Source organism: Panthera uncia (assembly GCF_023721935.1).
Source record: "Panthera uncia isolate 11264 chromosome A1 unlocalized genomic scaffold, Puncia_PCG_1.0 HiC_scaffold_17, whole genome shotgun sequence".
NCBI lineage: Eukaryota > Metazoa > Chordata > Mammalia > Carnivora > Felidae > Panthera > Panthera uncia.
The window spans coordinates 108,178,056-108,198,360 of NW_026057577.1; positions in this window are offsets into that span (position 1 = coordinate 108,178,056).

A 20,305-nucleotide genomic window follows, 5' to 3' on the forward strand; every position below is an offset into this window, starting at 1 on the left:
ATAAAGAGTAAATTCTGAAAGCAGCTAGGGATAAATGTTCTCTAACATATAAAGGGAGACTGAGAAGACTAGTGACAGATCTCTCTACTGAAACTTGGCAGGCCAGAAAGGAATGGCAGGAAATCTTCAATGTGATGAACAGAAAAAAAAATATGCAGCCGAGAATCCTTTATCCAGCAAGTCTGTCATTTAGAATAGAAGGAGAGATAAAGGTCTTCCCAAACAAACAAAAACTGAAGGAATTCGTCACCACTAAACCAGCCCTACAAGAGATCCTAAGGGGGATCCTGTGAGACAAAGTACCAGAGACATCGCTACAAGCATGAAACCTACAGACATCACAATGACTCTAAACTCATATCTTTCTATAATAACACTGAATGTAAATGGACTAAAATCGCCAACCAAAAGACAAAGGGTATCAGAATGGATAAAAAAACAAGATCCATCTATTTGTTGTCTACAAGAGACTCATTTTAGACCTGAGGACGCCTTCAGATTGAAAGTGAGGGGATGGAGAACTATCTATCATGCTACTGGAAATCAAAAGAGAGATGGAGTAGCCATACTTATATCAGACAAACTAAACTTTAAATTAAAGGCTGTAACAAGAGATGAAGAAGGGCATTATATAATAATTACAGGGTCTGTCTATCAGGAAGAGCTAACAATTATAAATGTCTATGTGCCAAATATGGGAGCCCCCAAATATATAAAACAATTACAAACATAAGCAACCTTATTGATAACAATGTGGTAATTGCATGGGACTTTAACATCCCACTTACAGAAATGCATAGATCATCTAGACACATGGTCAATAAAGAAACAAGGGCCCTGAATGACACATTGGATCAGATGGACTTGACAGATATATTTAGAACTCTGCATCCCAAAGCAACAGAATATACCTTGAAGAAGTGCACATGGAACATTCTCCAAGCTAGATCACATACTGGGTCACAAAACAGCCCTTCATAAATATACAAGAATTGAGATCATACCATGTATACTTTCAGACCACAATGCTATGAAGCTTGAAATCAACCACAGGAAAAAGTCTGGAAAACCTCCAAAAGCATGGAGGTTAAAGAACACCCTACTAAAGAATGAATGGGTCAACCAGGCAATTAGAGAAGAAATTAAAAAATATATGGAAACAAAGGAAAATGAAAATACAACAATCCAAACGCTTTGGGATACAGCGAAGGCAGTCCTGAGAGGAAAATACATTGCAATCCAGGCCTATCTCAAGAAACAAGAAAAGTCCCAAATACAAAATCTAACAGCACACCTAAAGGAAATAGAAGCAGAACAGCAAAGGCAGCCTAAACCCAGCAGAAGAAGAGAAATAATAAAGATCAGAGCAGAAATAAACAATATAGAATCTAAAAAAACTGTAGAGCAGGTCAACGAAACCAAGAGTTGGTTTTTTGAAAAAATAAACAAAATTGATAAACCTCTAGCCAGGCTTCTCAAAAAGAAAAGGGAGATGACCCAAATAGATAAAATCATGAATGAAAATGGAATTATTATAACCAATCCCTCAGAAATACAAGCAATTATCAGGGAATACTATGAAAAATTATATGCCAACAAACTGTACACCCTGGAAGAAATGGACAAATTCTTAAACACCCACACTCTTCCAAAACTCAATCAGTAGGAAATAGAAACCTTGAACAGACCCATAACCAGTGAAGAAATTGAATCAGTTATCAAAAATCTCCCAACAAATAAGAGTCCAGGACCAGATGGCTTCCCAGGGGAGTTCTACCAGACATTTAAAGAAATAATACCTATCCTTCTCAAGCTATTCCAAAAAATAGAAAGGGAGGGAAAACTTCCAGACTCATTCTATGAAGCCAGTATTACTTTGATTCCTAAACCAGAGTCCCAGTAAAAAAAGAGAACTACAGGCCAATATCCCTGATGAATATGGATGCAAAAATTCTCAATAAGATACTAGCAAATTGAATTCAACAGCATATAAAAAGAATTATTCACCATGATTAAGTGGGATTCATTCCTGGGATGCAGGGCTGGTTCAACATTCGCAAATCAATCAACGTGATACATCACATTAATAAAAGAAAAGATAAGAACCATATGATCCTGACAATCGATGCAGAAAAGGCATTTGACAAAATTCAGCAGCCTTTCTTAATAAAAACCCTTGAGAAAGTCGGGATAGAAGGAAAATACTTAAACATCATAAAAGCCATTTATGAAAAGCCCACAGCTAACATCATCCTCAATGGGGAAAACTGAGAGCTTTTTCCCTGAGATCAGGAACACGACAGGGATGTCCACTCTCACCACTGTTGTTTAACATAGTGTTGGAAGTTCTAGCATCAGCAATCAGACAACAAAAGGAAACCAAAGGCATCAAAATTGGCAAAGATGAAGTCAAGCTTTCACTTTTTGCAGATGACATGATATTATACATGGAAAATCCGATAGACTCCACCAAAAGTCTGCTAGAACTGATACATGAATTCAGCAAAGTTGTAGGATACAAAATCAATGTACAGAAATCAGTTGCATTCTTATACACTAATAATGAAGCAACAGGAAGACAAATAAACTGATCCCATTCACAATTGTACCAAGAAGCATAAAATACCTAGGAATAAATCTAACCAAAGATGTAAAAGATCTGTATGCTGAAAACTATAGAAAGCTTGTGAAGGAAATTGAAGAAGATATAAAGAAATGGAAAAACATTCCGTGCTCATGGGTTGGAAAAATAAATATTGTCAAAATGTCAATACTACCCAAAGCTATCTACACATTCAATGCAATCCCAATCAAAATTGCACCAGCATTCTTCTCAAAACTAGAACAAGCAATCCTAAAATCCATATGGAACCACAAAAGGCCCCGAATAGCCAAAGCAATTTTGAAGAAGACCAAAGCAGGAGGCATCACAATCCCAGACTTTAGCCTCTAGTACAAAGCTGTAATCATCAAGACAGCATGGTATTGGCACAAAAACAGACACATAGACCAATGGAATAGAATAGAAACCCCAGAACTAGACCCACAAACATGGCCAACTAATATTTGACAAAGCAGGAAAGAATATCCAATAGAAGAAAGTCTCTTTAACAAATGGTGCTGGGAGAATGGACAGCAACATGCAGAAGGTTGAAACTAGACCACTTTCTCACACCATTCACAAAAATAAACTCAAAATGGATAAAGGACCTGAATGTGAGACAGGAAACCATCAAAACCCTAGAGGAGAAAGCAGGAAAAGACCTCTATGACCTCAGCCATAGCAATTTCTTACTTGACACATCCCCAAAGGCAAGGGAATTAAAAGCAAAAATGAACTATTGGGACCTCATGAAGATAAAAAGCTTCTGCACAGCAAAGGAAACAATCAACAAAACTAAAAGGCAACCAACAGAATGGGAAAAGATATTTGCAAATGACATATCGGACAAAGGGCTAGTATCCAAAATCTATAAAGAGCTCACCAAACTCTACACCCAAAAAACAAATAATCCAGAAAACATGAATAGACACTTCTCTAAAGAAGACGTCCGGGTGGCCAACAGGCACATGAAAAGATGCTCAACGTCGCTCCTCATCAGGGAAATACAAATCAAAACCACACTCAGATATCACCTCACGCCAGTCAGAGTGGCCAAAATGAACAAGTCAGGAGACTATAGATGCTGGAGAGGATGTGGAGAAATGGGAACCCTCTTGCACTGTTGGTAGGGATGCAAATTGGTGCAGCCACTCTGGAAAACAGTGTGGAGGTTCATCAAAAAATTAAAAATAGACCTACCCTATGACCCAGCAATAGCACTGCTAGGAATTTACCCAAGGGATACAGGAGTGCTGATGCATAGGGCACTTGTACCCCAATGTTTATAGCAGCACTCTCAACAATAGCCAAATTATGGAAAGAGCCTAAATGTCCATCAACTGATGAATGGATAAAGAAATTGTGGTTTATATACACAATGGAGTACTACGTGGCAATGAGAAAGAATGAAATATGGCCCTTTGTAGCAACGTGGATGGAACTGGAGAGTGTGATGCTAAGTGAAATAAGCCATACAGAGAAAGACAGATACCATATGTTTTCACTCTTATGTGGATCCTGAGAAACTTAACAGGAACCCATGGGGGAGAGGAAGGAAAAAAAAAAAAGAGGTTAGAGTGGGAGTGAGCCAAAGCATAAGAGACTCTTAAAAACTGAGAACAAACTGAGGGCTGGTGGGGGGTGGGAGGGAGGAGAGGGTGGGTGATGGGTATTGAGGAGGGCATCTTTTGGGATGAGCACTGGGTGTATGGAAACCAATTTGACAATAAATTTCATATATTAAAAAAAAAAAAAAAACAGCACTCCTGTATCCTTTGGATAAATACCTAGTAGCACAATTGCTGGGTTGTAGGGTAGTTCTATTTTTAAATTTTTGAGGAACCTCCATACTGTTTTCCAGAGTGGCTGCACCAGCTTGCATTCCCACCAGCAGTGCAAAAGTGTTCCTTTTTCTCCCCATCCTTGCCAACATCTGTTGTTGCCTGAGTTGTTAATTTTAGCCATTTTGACAGGTGTGAGGTGGTATTTCATTGCGGTTTTGATTTGTGTTTCCCTGATGATGAATGATGTTGAGCATTTTTCATGTTTCTATTAGCTGTCTGGATGTCTTCTTTAGAGAAGTGTCTATTCATGTCTTTTGCCCATTTCTTTACTGGATTATTTGTTTTTTTGGGTGATGAGTTTGAGAAGTTCTTTATAGATTTGGGATACTAACCATTTATCTGATATGTCATTTGCAAACATCTTTTCCCATTCTATTGGTTGCCTTTCAGTTTTGTTGTTTGTTTCCTTCATTGTGCAGAAGCTTTTTATCTTTATGAGGTCCCAATAGTTCATTTTGGTTTTGCTTCCCTTGCCTCCAGAGACATGTGGAGTAAGAAGTTACTGTGGCCGAGGTCAAAGAGGTTGTTGCCTGTTTTCTCCCCTAGGATTTTGATGGCTTCCTGTCTTACATTTAAATCTTTCATTCATTTTGAGTTTATTCTTGTGTATGATATAAGAAAGTGGTCCAGTTCATTCTTCTGCATGTCATTGTCCAGTTTTCCCAGCACCATTTGCTGAAGAGACTGTCTTTTTTTCTGTTGGATTTTCTTTCCTGCTCTGTCAAAGTTTGGTTGGCCATGTTTGTGGCTCCATTTCAGGGTTTTTATTCTGTTCTAATGATTTATGTGTCTGCTTCTATGCCAGTAGCATACTGTCTTGATGATTACAGCTTTGTAATACATTCTGAAGTCTGAATTATGATGCCTCCAGCTTTGTTTTTCTTTTTCAGGATCGCTTTGGCTATTCAGGGTCTTTTGTGGTTCCATAAAAATTTTAGGATTGTTTGTTCTAGCTCTGTGAAGAATGCTGGTGTTATTTTGATAGGGATTGCATTGAATATGTAGATTTCTACATAGTATTGCCATTTTAACACTATTTGTTCTTCCAATCCATGAGCATGGAATGTTTTTCCATTTTTTTGTGTGTGTCCTCTTCAATTTCTTTTGTAGGCTTTCTCTAGTTTCAGTGTGTAGATTTTTCACCTCTTTGGTTAGGTTTATTCCTAGGTATTTTATGGGTTTTGGTGCAATTGTAAATGGGATCGATTCCTTGATTTCTCTTTCTGCTGCTTCATTATTGCTGTATAGAAATGCAACTGATTTCTGTACATTGATTTTATATCCTGCAACTTTTCTGAATTCATGGATCAGTTCTAGCAGGTTTTTGGTGGAATCTTTTGGGGTTTCCACGGAGAGTATCATGTCATCTGCAAAGAATGAAAGTTAGCTTCCTCCTTGATTATTGGAGGCCTTTTATTTCACTGTTCACTGTTCACTGTTGTCTGATTGCTGAGGCTAGGACTTCTAACAGTATGTTGAATAACAGTGGTGAGAGTGGACATCCTTGTCATGTTGCTAACCTGGAAGCGGGAAAGATCTCAGTTTTTCCCCACTGAGGATAACATTAGCTGTGGATCTTTAGTATATGACTTTTTTTATGATCTTGAGGTATGATCTTTCTATCCCTACTTCCTTGAAGGTTTTTATCTAGAAAGGGTGCTGTCAAATGCTTTCTCTGCATCTATTGAGAGGATTATGTGGCTCTTATCCTTTCTTTTGTTAGTGAGATGTATCACATTGATTTGCAGATTTTGAACCAGCCCTACATCCCAGGAATAAATCCCACTTGATCCTGGAGAATAATTCTTTTACTGTATTGTTGGATCTGGTTGGCTAGTGTCTTGCTGAGAATTTTTGCATCCATGGTCATTAGGGGAATTGGGCTGTAGTTCCCCTTTTTAGTGGGGCCTTTGTCTGGCTTTGGAATCAAGGTAATGTTGGCCTTGCAGAATGAGTTTGGAAATTTTCCTTCCATTTCTATTGTTTAGAACAGCTTCAAAAGAATAGCTGTTAGCTCTTCTTTAAATGTTTGGTAGAATTCCCCCTGGAAAGCCATCTGGCCCTGGACTCTTGTTTTGTTGGGAGAATTTTGATTACTGATTTAATTTCTTTACTGGATATGTGTCTGTTCAAATTTTGTATTTCTTCCTGTTTCAGCTTTGCTAGTTTATGTTTCTAGGAATGTGTCCATTTCTTCTAGATTCTCCAATTTGTTGGCACATAATTGCTCATAATATTCTCATCATTGTTTGTTTTTCTGTGGTGTTGGTTGTGATCTCTCTTCTTTCATTCATGATTTTATTTATTTGGATCCTTTCCATTTTCTTTTTGATCAATCTGGCTAGGGGTTTATCAATTTTTGTTAATTCTATCAAAGAACCAGCTCCTGGTTTCATTGATTTTTTCTGCTTTTTTTTTCAATATATTGATTTCTGCTCTAATCTTTATTATTTCCCTTCTCCTTCTGGTTTTGGGTTTTATTTGCTGTTATTTTCCATCTCTTTTAGGCATAAGGTTTGGTTGTGTATTTGAGACCTTTCTTCCTTCTTTAGAAAGGCCTGGATTGCTATATACTTCCCCTTATGATTGCCTTTGATGAATTCCAGAGGTTGTTGGCTGTCGTGTTTTCATTTTCATTGGCTTCATGTCCTTTTTAATTTCCTCTTTAATTTCTTGTTTAACTCATCCATTCTTTAGTAGGATTATCTTTCATTTCCAAGTATTTATGGTCTTTCCAAATTTTTTTCTTGTGGGTGATTTCTAGTTTCATAGCATTGTGGTCTGAAGATATGCATGGTATGATCTGTTGGCTGATTTGTGTCCCAGTATGTGATCTATTCTGGAGAATGTTTCATGTTCAGTCAAGAAGAATGTGTATTCTGCTGCTTTCAGATAAAATGTTCTGAATATATCTGTTAAGTCCATCCGGTCCAGTGTGTCATTCAAAGCCATTGTTTCCTTGTTGATTTTCTACTTACATGATCTGTCCATTGTTGTAAGTGGAGTTTTGAAGTCTCCTACTATTATGGTATAATTATCAATGAGTTTCATTATGTTTGTGATTAATTGATTTATATTTTGGGTGTTTTCCACGTTGGGGGCCTAAATATTTACAATTGTTAGATCTTCCTGGTGAATAGACCCCTTAATTATGATATAATGCCCTTCTTCATCTCTTATTGCAGTCTTTATTTTAAATTCTAGATTGTCTAGTATAAGTATGGCTACTCCGGCTTTCTTTTGTTGACCATTAGCATGATAGATGGTTCTCCATCCCCTTACTTTGAATCTGAAGGTGTCTTTAGGTCTAAAATGTATCTCTTGTAAGCAGCATATAGATGGGTCTTATTTTCTTATCCATTCTGATACCCTATGTCTTTTGATTGTAGTGTTTAGTCCATTAACATTTAGAGTGAGTACTGAAAGATATGAATGTAGTGTCATTGTGTTGCCTATAGAGTTGGTGTTTCTGATGATATTCTCTGGCCCTTTTAGTGAACAGACTGGTGACTACCATGTTGCCCCAAATCACTCTGTGGTACCTGGGTTTATCTAATTCCTAAGTATGTGCTTTTACAGCACCTGTTGCCCCTTAGCTAGGGATCAGATCATCACCCTAAGGTAATAAATAACAAGGCTTTCAATCATTGCCTCACTCAAGAATATCTGCATTTCAAGACCAAATATTTAATTTCTAATGGTGAAATTTGAGACCCTGCATGAGGCAGGGACAAAATATTTAAGGTAAGGGTGTTCAGAGGTTTCTCAGATTATACAATGTAGGATTCTATTTATGGGAGACAATGGACACTAGGCTTTAAATTGACAAAGAATTATTCTGTGGCCTTTGAACTCTCATTTTTAAGTTTATACCAATTCCTAATCATGATGAATCAGACTCTGAGGACTGTACAACAGAGTCAGACTGGGAAGTGACAAGAGCATTAAACACTGATATTAAGAAGCAAGTCTTACTTGAAGTTTTGTCACTGATAAGCTGCATGAACTGAGATATAACAATTCCTCTTTCTGAGCCTCACTTTTTCTATCTGTAATATGGAGCTCTTTTATTTTATGTAAAAAAAAATTTTTAACGTTTTTATTTATTTCTGAAGAAGAGAGAGAGACAGAGCATGAGCAGGGGAGGAGCAGAGAGAGAAGGAGACACAGAATTCGAAGCAGGCTCCATGCTCTAAGCTGTCAGCACAGAGCCTGATGTGGGGCTCGAACCCACGAACTGTGAGATCATGACCTGAGCTGAAGCCAGACACTCAACTGACTGAGCCACCCAGGCACCCCAAGATGGGGCTTTTTTAGATGGAGTACTTCTCAAATTTTGAGGTGCGTATGATTGCCTTGGAGATTTTCTTAAGGTGCAGATTCAGAACCAGTAGCCCTGGGGTAGGGGCTGAGAGTCTGCATTTCAACAAACTGCTCGGTGATGCTGAAGCTGGATCCCTGGATTATATTTTGAGTGTCCAGACTTAGAGAATTCCTGAGGCCAACTCTTAGAAGTCAATACACATTTGGGGGCACATGGCTGGTTCAGCTGGATAAGCCTATGACTCTTGATTTTGTGGTCATGCGTTGAAGCCCCATTTTGAGTGTGGAGATTACTTAAGTAAATAAAACTAACAAGAAAAGCCAACACACATTTATTAGGTACTGTTATGTGTGGGGCATTCTGCGAGGGACTGTTAATATTGAGATGAAGAAGACAGTTTCTACCCACGCAAGAAATACTCCTATTCCAAAAAGGAAATGAGCCAAATATCATTTCAAAATAGTGTGATGAATAGCAAAATTGAAGTTTGAACAAGGAAAAGAGGAGCCACACAACAGGGAGAGAGTAATTTATTCACGATGGAGATAAAGCTATAGATGTCAGAAAGTCACACATCATGTGGAAAAGTGCCGCAAACTGCCAAACATTATATGCATAAAGAGAGTCTCTTCATCTCAAAGGACACTCAAGAATTCCTTTGTCCAAGGGAGGCACAGCTGTGGGTATTATAGATGAATTATTTTCATCAGTAATCTTAACTATTTCATCTCATTCCATGATTGCTTTCTCTATGCCTTCCTATTCCATGGCTGCCTGTTAGCATCATACTGATGAAAGATTTACTCCCCTGGCTGAAACTGGGTCTGTTTGGAAGTTACAGCAAGCAGGAAGCCAGCAGAGGCACAGTGAAGGCAGCACCTTCGCCCCCGCTCAGCTCCCAGCAGGTCAGAAGCTGTGAGTCAGGAAAGGAAAAGCAGGTGGGTGGAGAAAGGATGCAGTCTACATCTGCACTATGCAGGGATTGTGTTTTCTAAAACACCTGAACATAGAGGCAGCCACTCTGGAGGAGGCGGGGGGTGGGGGGGCCCTCCCCTGAATATTAGGAGCCTAAGCAGAAAGCAGCTTGATCCAAGGATTGTGGGGAAGGTGGATAAGGTAACATCAAGGGTTTGGTCTCCCTCTGGCTCATCATAGGTTTTATATTGAAATGGGTTACTATGATACTGAAAGGTGATCTTTCTTAAAAAAAAAAAAAAAAAGTCCTCAGGGGGGTAGCTGGGAGAGGTGGGTTCTGGCACCAGCTGACTGTGTGACCTTAGGCAAGTCAATTCCTCGCTGAGACTCAGTTTTCCTAGTTAAGCAGTGGGAAGGTTGGGCACAATTTCTTTGCTAACTTCTAACTTTAAGAGTCTATAATTACATGATCATGTCCCCGTTCATTTATCCTGCCCTGTCATATCTAACAGAGATCATCCTTTGCATCCTCACTACTTCTCATACACAACAAGATTTATTGCCAAATTTGGTGGTCTCAGAATCTGGGTGTCTGTTTCCCACAGATCTAGATAACCTCTTCTCTTTATTTGGGCATTGAGCCACCTCATTTCCTTTCAGAAAGAGAACTAGACATCCAAGCCACCATCACCCCTGCCTGGACTATTGCAGTAATCTCCTGGACATCCTGGAGCCACTCCTGCACCCAAACACTTCCTTATCTAGGTGCAGTTGAAGAGATCTCTTATAATGTAAATGAGATGCCTGTATCTCTGCTTATAATGCCATTCTTATGTGTAAAATAAAACACAAACTCCCATGTGGCCTACAAGACCTTTCACCATCTGGCCCTCTGCAAACCCAATTCCTAGCCTCATCCTGTATTTACTGTGTTCCAGTCATACAGACTTGTCTTCTTTTCCTTGAAAACTCCAAGCTTGTTTCCACCCTGACAACCTTTGATCTTTCTGTCAGTACCCCCTGAAAGGTTCATCACTCCAGACGTTCACATGCAAGGTTCCCTCTCATTCAGTCCTCAATTCAAATGATGCTGCATTATTAAAGGCCACTCTTGACCCACTGTCCAAAGCACACCCCCTACAACATGTCCACCTCTTGTCCTTAACTTGGGTTTTTTTTTGTGGCATTAGTCACTATCTGACATTATCCCACTTACCCTTGGTTTCTTGTACTGTACTGTCAGCCTCCTGTTCCCCATCCCCACTAAAATTCAAGAGCTATGAGACCAGTAATTTTGTCTTATTGCCCCTAGAACAGTACATTTCTCAGAGTAGGTACTCAGGGAATATGTGTTGGATAAGTGGATGGAAATAGGAAAGAAAGTGAAAGATAGAAGGAAAATAAGGGTGAAGGAGAGGGAGACAGTCGGGGAAATTAACACTATTGACAAGTCATATACCTTTGTACTCATGTGATATAACTTAATCTTCACAGCTGTCCTGCATGGAAATGGAGGGAAAATACACTGCCTATGATTTGAATCTAGCCTTTATGGCTTCAAAACTCAGAGTAGTTAAATACCTTGTTGAGCAGGTCTGAGTACAGGCAGGTATAATGTGATGCCATCTAAGTGAAGAGTCAATTTCAGTAACAGGAAGAAGGATGCGGTTTGAAAAGTGGTAGAAATGGCTTCCAACACAGTGCTTCCTGGACCCGATGATGATTTAACCACACTCTATCAGAGCCTGAGGCAGTAGCTTAAGAATTTGATCCCTATTTTTAAAGCAAATTCATCTAAGAGGAGTAAGGCTTATAGCTCTTCTCTCTTTCTTTTATATGTCTTTGTGAATAACATTACCATCAGTGAGTTTAAATGTGTGTTGAGAGATAGAAGGAGGACAGAGGGGCAGACTCTGAAAGACAGTGTAAAGAGGGATTTTGAACTCTGGCTGCACACTACAGCTATTGGGAAGATTTTTAAAAATATTCATGTCCAGGCCCATTCCAAGTTTCTGATTCAATTGGTCTGGGGTGAGGTCTGAGCTAAGATATATTTTGAAAACTCTCACAAGGTTATATGGTATAGCCAGAGTTGAAAAAAAAATCTAAAGAGTGGGTTCCAAGAACATGCAACTTGTTCCAAGGCATCCCTCTTATTATTTGGTATTTTTGCAGGGGGATCTGCCAGGCAGTTGACAATCACTGAAAGCCAGCTACGTATAAGATGTGGAGACAGAAGCTGTGAAGGATGATATAGAAGTTTCTCAGACCAGCCCCTCACTCACCCTGAGGATGTTACAAAACAATATATGGACTGTAGGCAATATAATAAATATATAAAAATAATTATATATATTATATATCAAATTATATCAAAATATATCAATTATATATCAAAATAAATATAATAAAATATCAAATACATGTTAATAGTTTAGAGCAGGGTTTCTCAACCTTGACACTGCTGACATTGCATGCCAGACAATTCTGTGTTGTAGGGGTGCCTGCACATCATAGATATCTAATGGCATTCTTGGCCTCTACTCACTAGATGCCAGTGGTTCCTGTTCCCAATTGTGACAACCAGGAGTATTTCCAGATATCGCCAGCTGTCGCCTGGGGAGTAAAACCATCCCAGGTCGAAAATATCTGTGGTTATAGTGATCACACAGGGATCAAAACTCCTGTGGAGAGGTGTCAGTTTAATAGAATCCTTAGATGGGTAAGATGTCCATGAATATAAAAGAAAACTGAAAATAAGTATGCATTGAATTCTTAAAATATATGCCTGATGAAATTTTGGAGATACTATTTGGTGTTTTAATTCTACTCTTTTTTCCCTTTTATTCCAAGTGTAGAGTTAAACAACTTTTAATAAACCATTTAAAACTAGGGGTGGGAATGACAACAGAGGTGGAGGCAGAAAAAAAAAAAAAAAAGCCTAATCCCAGTAAGATGACCCCAAAGAAACACTGATTATGAATGTTGTGAAGGCCAAAGGAGACCATTGAAGTTTTATTATTTGGAAACAGAAGGGGATAGAAACTTTGTATTTCAGAAGCAGAAAATGGGTAGCCCTTTTCCTAGGGGTGAGGTCTTGGTTGGTGTTACCCTGTGGGACTCTGACAGGAGATAGATTTATGTGAGCTTCTGGAGCAGAGACCCAAATCTCTCAGTGTACTGCCCTTGAGGTTATAACACCTCTAATGGGTGATACCTGAATGGATGTTTGTGAGGACTGGACACTCATCACCTTGACCTTGGCAGCTGGGCTGTTCTCCAGAAGTGGGGAGATTGACAGCTCGATCTTCATTCAAGTTACCTTCCTTTAATTGACTGCTGAATTACCAGCAAACATGCAATACAAAGAAAACACACCAGAGAAAGAAACAAGTGAGCAACGCAGCTTCCAGAATCAATGCAAGTGACACAGAGTGAGGTACCCGCTCCCCATACCTCCTACCTTCCCACCAGGTTAGAGGAATAAAGGAACCATGAGTTCCATGCCTTTTGCCACAGGTGCACTTTAAAGGGCCTTTGACCACATTATGAGGCAATTCCTTTCTGAATATCAGTTATGTATTCCTTATCTACTGGCTAGAGTGGGACCCTAAAGTGACCATGCCAAAGCATAATGATGGCAATACTAAAGCCCTGAAAACCACAGAGACTTTGTTCCCCCACCCCCCGCCCTTTTTTTCTGGAATACTTGAAGCCTAGGAAATTTTATAACTCAAGGTGGTGGTAGAGCAATAGGAAGACTGATGAATATTGAAGCCAATGGGGATTCAGGGCTGGATTGATTTGATCTAAGAAAATAAGGTTATATTATCTCTTGTACTTAAGTATATGAAGTAATTAATTCCTATTATAATAATTATTCTGCTTTTAGATTTTTATCCTAATGAACCAAACACATTGTTTAAAAATTTAGCTAAAGAGATGTTTATTATACAGCGAATTACAGTGAAAAAATGAAAACATCTAGGTGTTCATCAATAGAGTATCAGTTAAGTACATATTAGGTCATTTACACAAAATGATATACCTACTATAAACACGGTATTATAGAAATACCTTTAATTACTAGGAGGAAGTTAATACTTATTTTAAGTGGAAAACAGATTACAAATAGTACACATTTTTGAAAAATAAAATGAAGGCCACTGAGTACATATGCATCAAAAAAGAGTCTGGAACATATACAGTATATGCTTGAACAATGCAGGGGTTAAGGGTGCCAGCCCCAGTGCAGTTGAAAATTCACATATAAGGTTTAACTCCCCAAAAGTGTAACTACTGATAGCCTTGACCTTGACCAGAAGACCTACTGATAACATAAACACTGATTAACACACATTCTGTATATTATATAGATTATATGCTATATTCTCACAAAAAAGTAAGCTAGAAAAAAGAAAATGCTATTAAGAAAATAAGAAAAAGAATATACAATTTATAAGACTCTACTATATTAAAAAATCCGCATATAAGTGGACTGTGCAGTTCAAACCCATGGTATTCAGTGGTCAACTGTATATTACAGGGTAACAATAGGCATCTCTAGTTGGTGGAATAATATGTTATTTAATTTTCATCATTTTGCTTGTGTGTTTTTATTCTGATTTCTCAACAGTGAATATATGTTGCTTGTAAAACAAGAAGATATTTTTTAAAAAGAAAATAGGTATCAAAGGAAAAAGAATAAATCTCACCCAATAGTACTTGACAATACTGAAGAAACATGGATTTGAAAAGGATGACATTCATCCTTGGTGAATGACCCTTCTCTTACCCTTGTTTTCTTGATAAAACAGCCATGTTGATGGATTGACAATGGGTCCTTTCACCTCCTCTAAAACCATATCTTCTTTCAGCTGCTGAAACTTCCCACTGAGGCCACTCTGAGCTGACTAAAGGGAAGCATTTTCATTAGAAAGGTTGACTCTGTTTCTCCAAGAGGAACAAGAGCAGGAGGCTCACCCCCCCAAATTCTTATCCACATTGTTCTCTCTCTTTGAAACTCCCAGAGCATTTATTTTTATAGTGTACAATTCAGCTGGATTGCAGAGCATCTTATACTGTTCTCTAATGGTGTGTAAGTCTCTTCCCAAAGCTGGATTGAACCTGAAGTTCAGTATCCTTCTTCTACATGATTTGTGTGTTGTTATTATTATTATTACTATCATTAACATCATTGGTGACAGCTTAGGGAGAATCTCCCAGGGAGTGGGGTTTGAGTTTTGATGGGATCTGGCTATGAGGATTTGATAATCAAACTACATTCAGTATAACCAAGAACAAATAGAAAGTATTACTCTTTCTTAATAATTACAATAATTATTGCTGTATAATTACTTTATTCTTCCAAACTATTTTTATGGTTCAAATACTACTTCATTAATCCTCATGGTGAAGTAAGTAGGATAGATGAGTAGGAAATTTCTCCATTTTTGCTGATGAGAAAAATAAAATACAGGGACCATCCAAATGATTTACAATGGATTAGTTGCAGAACTAAGGCTAGAATGCAGGTTTCTAGATCTGATAACCACGATTGTTTTCATAACAGCACAAAACCACATTCAGGGCTGAACTTTAATATGTGCTTGTTCATTTTAGGTTTTTCAAGTCGTATAAACAGTATTCCTCTCCTCTAACATTTGTAACCTGTGAATCCTTTGTAATGAAGACCAGAGAATTTAAAGATAGAACAAATATTGGAATGTATCCTTTCCCATAATTCTAAACAAATGTAGAATACACACACAGGTCATTAGTTCAGTTTAATAAAAGTAACAGCATTGTGAACATCCACAATGGCAACCCAATAATCTACCAAAGGCAGAGAATTCTAGAAAAATGGATTGGGTGAATGAACCCTAGACCTGATGCTGATTAGGACCTACTTATCCTTTCCCAACTCATCTCCTCGCCCAAGAATTTGGCAGAACTTGGCCCTCGGAGAAGTCCCTGAGTCCAGCCACAAGAGCAGAATATACCATGAGGGAACTGCCAGCTTTAACACCACAGAAAACCAGGTGTGATTCAGTACGCAGTGAAGGAGAGGAACAAGCAACTTGGGGATTGAGAAACCATTCCCATTTATAAAACATTATTCAGGAATGCCAAGGAAGGCCTGGGAAAATCAATCCTGCCTTCTTCCTTGGGCAGAGTAGGAGATGGTAAGTACTCATTCCAAGCTTCTTTGTTTCAGCAGAACTCAAAAGTAATATAAAAGTCAATAGATCTACCTCTTAGTTACTCACTGTTAAACCCAGTTCTTACTGTGGACTATGAGGCTGTGCTGTACTGGCTCTCCATTCTCTCTTTGATATCATTTCTTAGTATCCCCCCTCTCTGTTCCAGTTATGCTGGTCTCTAGGCGGTTTCCTAATCATGTATGACATCCTCCTGTTTCAGGGCCTTTGCTCTTGCTTAGACCTGTATTCATCCACGTATTCATATGACTTAACCCTTTGCCTGCTTCATGTCTTTATTCCAACATATCTCCTTGGTGAGACCTTGCCTATCAACTGTCTATTCTGTTTACAACTGCACCCCACCTACCACCTCCTTGCTCTATCTTATTCTATAGCACTAACCACCACTATCTAATAAGTTATGTATTGTACTTTGATCTACTTTGAGGATTGCCTGCCCCCTCACTGACAAACACACTTCATGAGAGCAACAGAGACTTTTTCCTGTTTTGGTCATTGCTATATTCACATGGCCTCATTTGATATATATTGTCAAATAAGTAATGAATGAATAAATTATTGATATGATACATAGGTGGACAAAAGGCCAGAGAAATGAAGTGACTTTTCCAGGGTGAATAGAGAAGTTTCTTGGCAGAGAGGATCCATCACCCAATAGAACTCAGGTCTCCTGACTTCTCCTTTGGTTTCTGTCTCAGCCACCACATTATGACACATTTCCAAATAGGGAGTCCAGATGTTATTAAACAGATATGCATTCAAAGATTATATAAGGACATCTTACTTTGGCAAATTAGCCTAGGAACAAAGGAAGAGGAAAAATTCAGTTCTCCAGCTAGAGTAGGGAGTCCCTGCTGGTTGGACTTTTAGAATTTGGGTTTTCCATTCTACTCCTACTCAAGAACTGCTTTTAAATCAGAAAAATGTAATTTTGCATGATAATGAAAGCGCAGTCACTTTCTTATCTGATAGAGAAATTCAGTAGCTGTTTCATGAACAAAGTATGAATTCAAAAACTAAGGCAGGGATTCTCTACCCTATGGTTTTTGGTTTTTTGGGTTTTTTTGACTTCATAGTACTAAAGCCCACTTTTAGATTCAGGAATCATCCAGTTATAGGAACCTAGCCATGGAGAGCCATGAGGCCCCAGGGAGGATGTAGGCTGTGCACAAGTGGTAGTGAGGCACCCTTTAAGAAGCTGGAAGTCAAAGATGTACACTGCTCTAGAACTAAGTACTTTATCTACACAAAATGGATTAGTACAGAAGTTAGAGGAGTCCCCATAAGGGGATGGAATATTTCCCAAGCCACAACACAAGTTGATGAATTTTGATCTGTTATTTCCAGACGTTCTCCATTTGAGCTTCAGTTCTCTGTTAATATAAAGCAAAGTCGGCCATACCATTTCCCTGCATGAAACACTCCCAATTGCTTCCCACTGACTTACCTCTTCAACCTCATCTCCTTTCACTCTGATGCTCATTTTCTCTATTCTCGTGGTAGCCTTCCTTTAGTTCCTTACAGAGCCCACACTGTCTTGTGCCTAAAGGTCCTCAGCCACAGGCTGTTTCCTGTGTGGACATCTCATAATGGTCTTTCTGAGTAAGTGATCTCAATTTTCAGATTCCAGCTGAGATAGTGCCTTCTCTACTGAGCACCTCCTCCTCTGGCCCTCCAACTGTACATTTAAGAGCCACTGTAAGGACTAAAATAGAACCTTGCTTTAGTGTGCAGGATCTCGTCAATCTTCCACTTCAGACCCACTCTCATGCTTTATCATTCTCCTATGTGCCACAGAGAGCTGATCTTTGGGCTCTTTGCCCTGTAGTTTCCAGTTTAGTTTTGCCTGGCAGATGAGTGGGATGGGAGGAGAGTGATGGAGAGGGTGGGCTGCAGTGGGTTGTCTGTGTCTCTCCACCTGAGGCTGTAGCTCCTGTTATGCAGGTCTCCCTACAGTTACCGTCTTTTCTCTTGCCCCTTCAGACCTAGGGATCGATCCTAAGAGCTCCTGCCTCTTCCCAGCTCCAGGGTACTGCACTATTGCTTATTGGGTTTCCTCCACTCTTTGGGAAACAGCCTCTTTACTACCGCTGAACACCTATGCCATTGGTTCCTGTCACCCAACTGATACATTTGTTAATTACATCCTAATTCCCTGATTTCCTGTCTTGTCTCTCTTCCCTCCCCTCCTGCTCCACCCTCCCCCTAGATAGTAAATTCCATGAGAGAAAAGACCCTTCTTGTGCCCTTTCATATTCAAGATACTACCCTAATGTCTGATACACTGTAAATGTTAGGCAAATATTTTTTTTTCGAACAAACTGAATGTAAAACAACATCTAACAGATTCATTTATGTGTTTATATTTACTTATAAATAAAAAGCACACACGGAGTCTGAGTTTTGGTTTCATCTGAAGGGAGTAAAGATTGGAATAGAACTGTCTTGTAACAAAGATCAAGAATTAAAGAAGGAGAACTGTGGGTAAGGGAAGAGATTTTTTATTGTTTAAATGCCAGATTGGGAGGAGTAGGAGAAAAGATATGTGCGAAGGATCTTGAGAAGCAGGCACAGATTATTCACTAAGGAAAAGTGCTGTGAATCAGCCATGGGTGCAATATCTAACAGGGAGCCAAGAAACTGGAGTTTTTGTCTTGATTTAACCCTTCCACTCAGTGGCATTCGTGAAAGAATTCATTGTCAAACCCATTATCTTGGTTCACACTTTTTTGCCACAATAAAATGTCTCTTGGAGAGTTAAGTTAATGTTTTCTGAAAGTGATCTACTTAGTTTGCTAATAGAAAGTGGGTTTCATTCCGTCTTGGGACAAACAAGGACAGTTTTATCTTATCTCTCCATCAGATCTCTTTTAAGTTGACTTTCTCACAGCATCCACATTCGATAAAGTGTCGTAGATATAAAACAGAATAAGTACTTATTCTGTAATAGGGACTACAAGCAGTTAAAATAATCTAATGCAATTATTTAAACTATTTTAAGGTTAAATAATTGAACTGCATACTTGAGCTAGAAAGTGTGATATTGTTGTAAAGCACAATAAAACATCATGTAGTTTTGTAAGTGTTCATTCATTCACTTATTCTTTATACTTGTATATACTATAAATACTTGCTGTGTATTTTGTGCCAAAGTGCCAAGGTTTGTGACTTCAGCAATGACTTCTGCCCATGCACTATTCAATGTCATGCAAGGTCTCACCTTTGGTCCATGCATCACCCACTAACTCTGGACACAAGCTTGGAAAACACATTTTCCAAAAGTTCCTGGGAGATTTAATAACCATTAATTGACCTCTGCAGAATTCTGGCAATTTGTGGGCTAGAAAGTTGGACTGGTAGGGAGGAAGTGGTGGGACCTCTACTACAAAGCACCAAGGATCCTGGATAAAATACAAAGAACATTTCTTTAAATAACCACATCTTTTAGAACTAGCGGCAAATACACAGGATCTAAAAACAAAACGCAGGAATCCAGACTATTAAACCAAGGAATTAAGCCTGGCACAACAACTGCCCTCAGGGATACTGGGAGCCTTAGCCTCTGGTTTCAACAGTCAAACCAAGAGCAGGTGACAAGGCCTTGTAACTACACCTGATGGATATTTGGTAATGAGACCCCACCCCAATGCTTAACCAGCAAAATGAAGACTCTCAACGGAGGGTGAACTTGCTCGTCCAGGACAGTCCTGGTTTATGCCTATTGTCTCTGAATTATTGCTAATAGCAACTGCTTTCCTCTCAGAAATAGGAAAGTTTGGACAATGAATTACATGGTCATTCTATGCAATGGCTATGTAGTAAAATGATGCACAAGGAAAAAGAGAAAGCACATAGCAATTAAGAGACAAACTGTAACATGTTCATCTTGGCCTTGGTTGTGGGTAAAAGAGATTTAAAAATTAATAAAATATGTCCCCTGAAAATTAATAACTAGAGTTGTGTACTTCCTCAGAATGGGGCCCAAAAACTTCGATATACATGTTATATGTAAAGCCTGGAAAATCATTCATAATTTCTTTAACCAAATAAAAAATGTTAATAATGTCTTTCTTTCCCTATTCAGTCTTAACACTATCTTTTCTTTTGTTTTATATTGGGTCATATTTTACAAAATAATTTTGTGTACTAGATTTTCACTAAACATAATGATGAGTATTTAAATTGTTACCAATGTTTGCTATTAGTGAAAATATCTTAATGGGCATCTTTGAGCACAAATCTTTCCTGACATTTAGGATAGATTCCCTAAAGTGGAATTGCTGGGTCAAAGGATAAGATTGCTGTTAAATTTCTTGACACGCATTATTGCCAATTAGTTTCCAAAAGGGTGTATCAATTTTCATTCACTTTTTCTTTGAAATGATTGGGCAGTCAT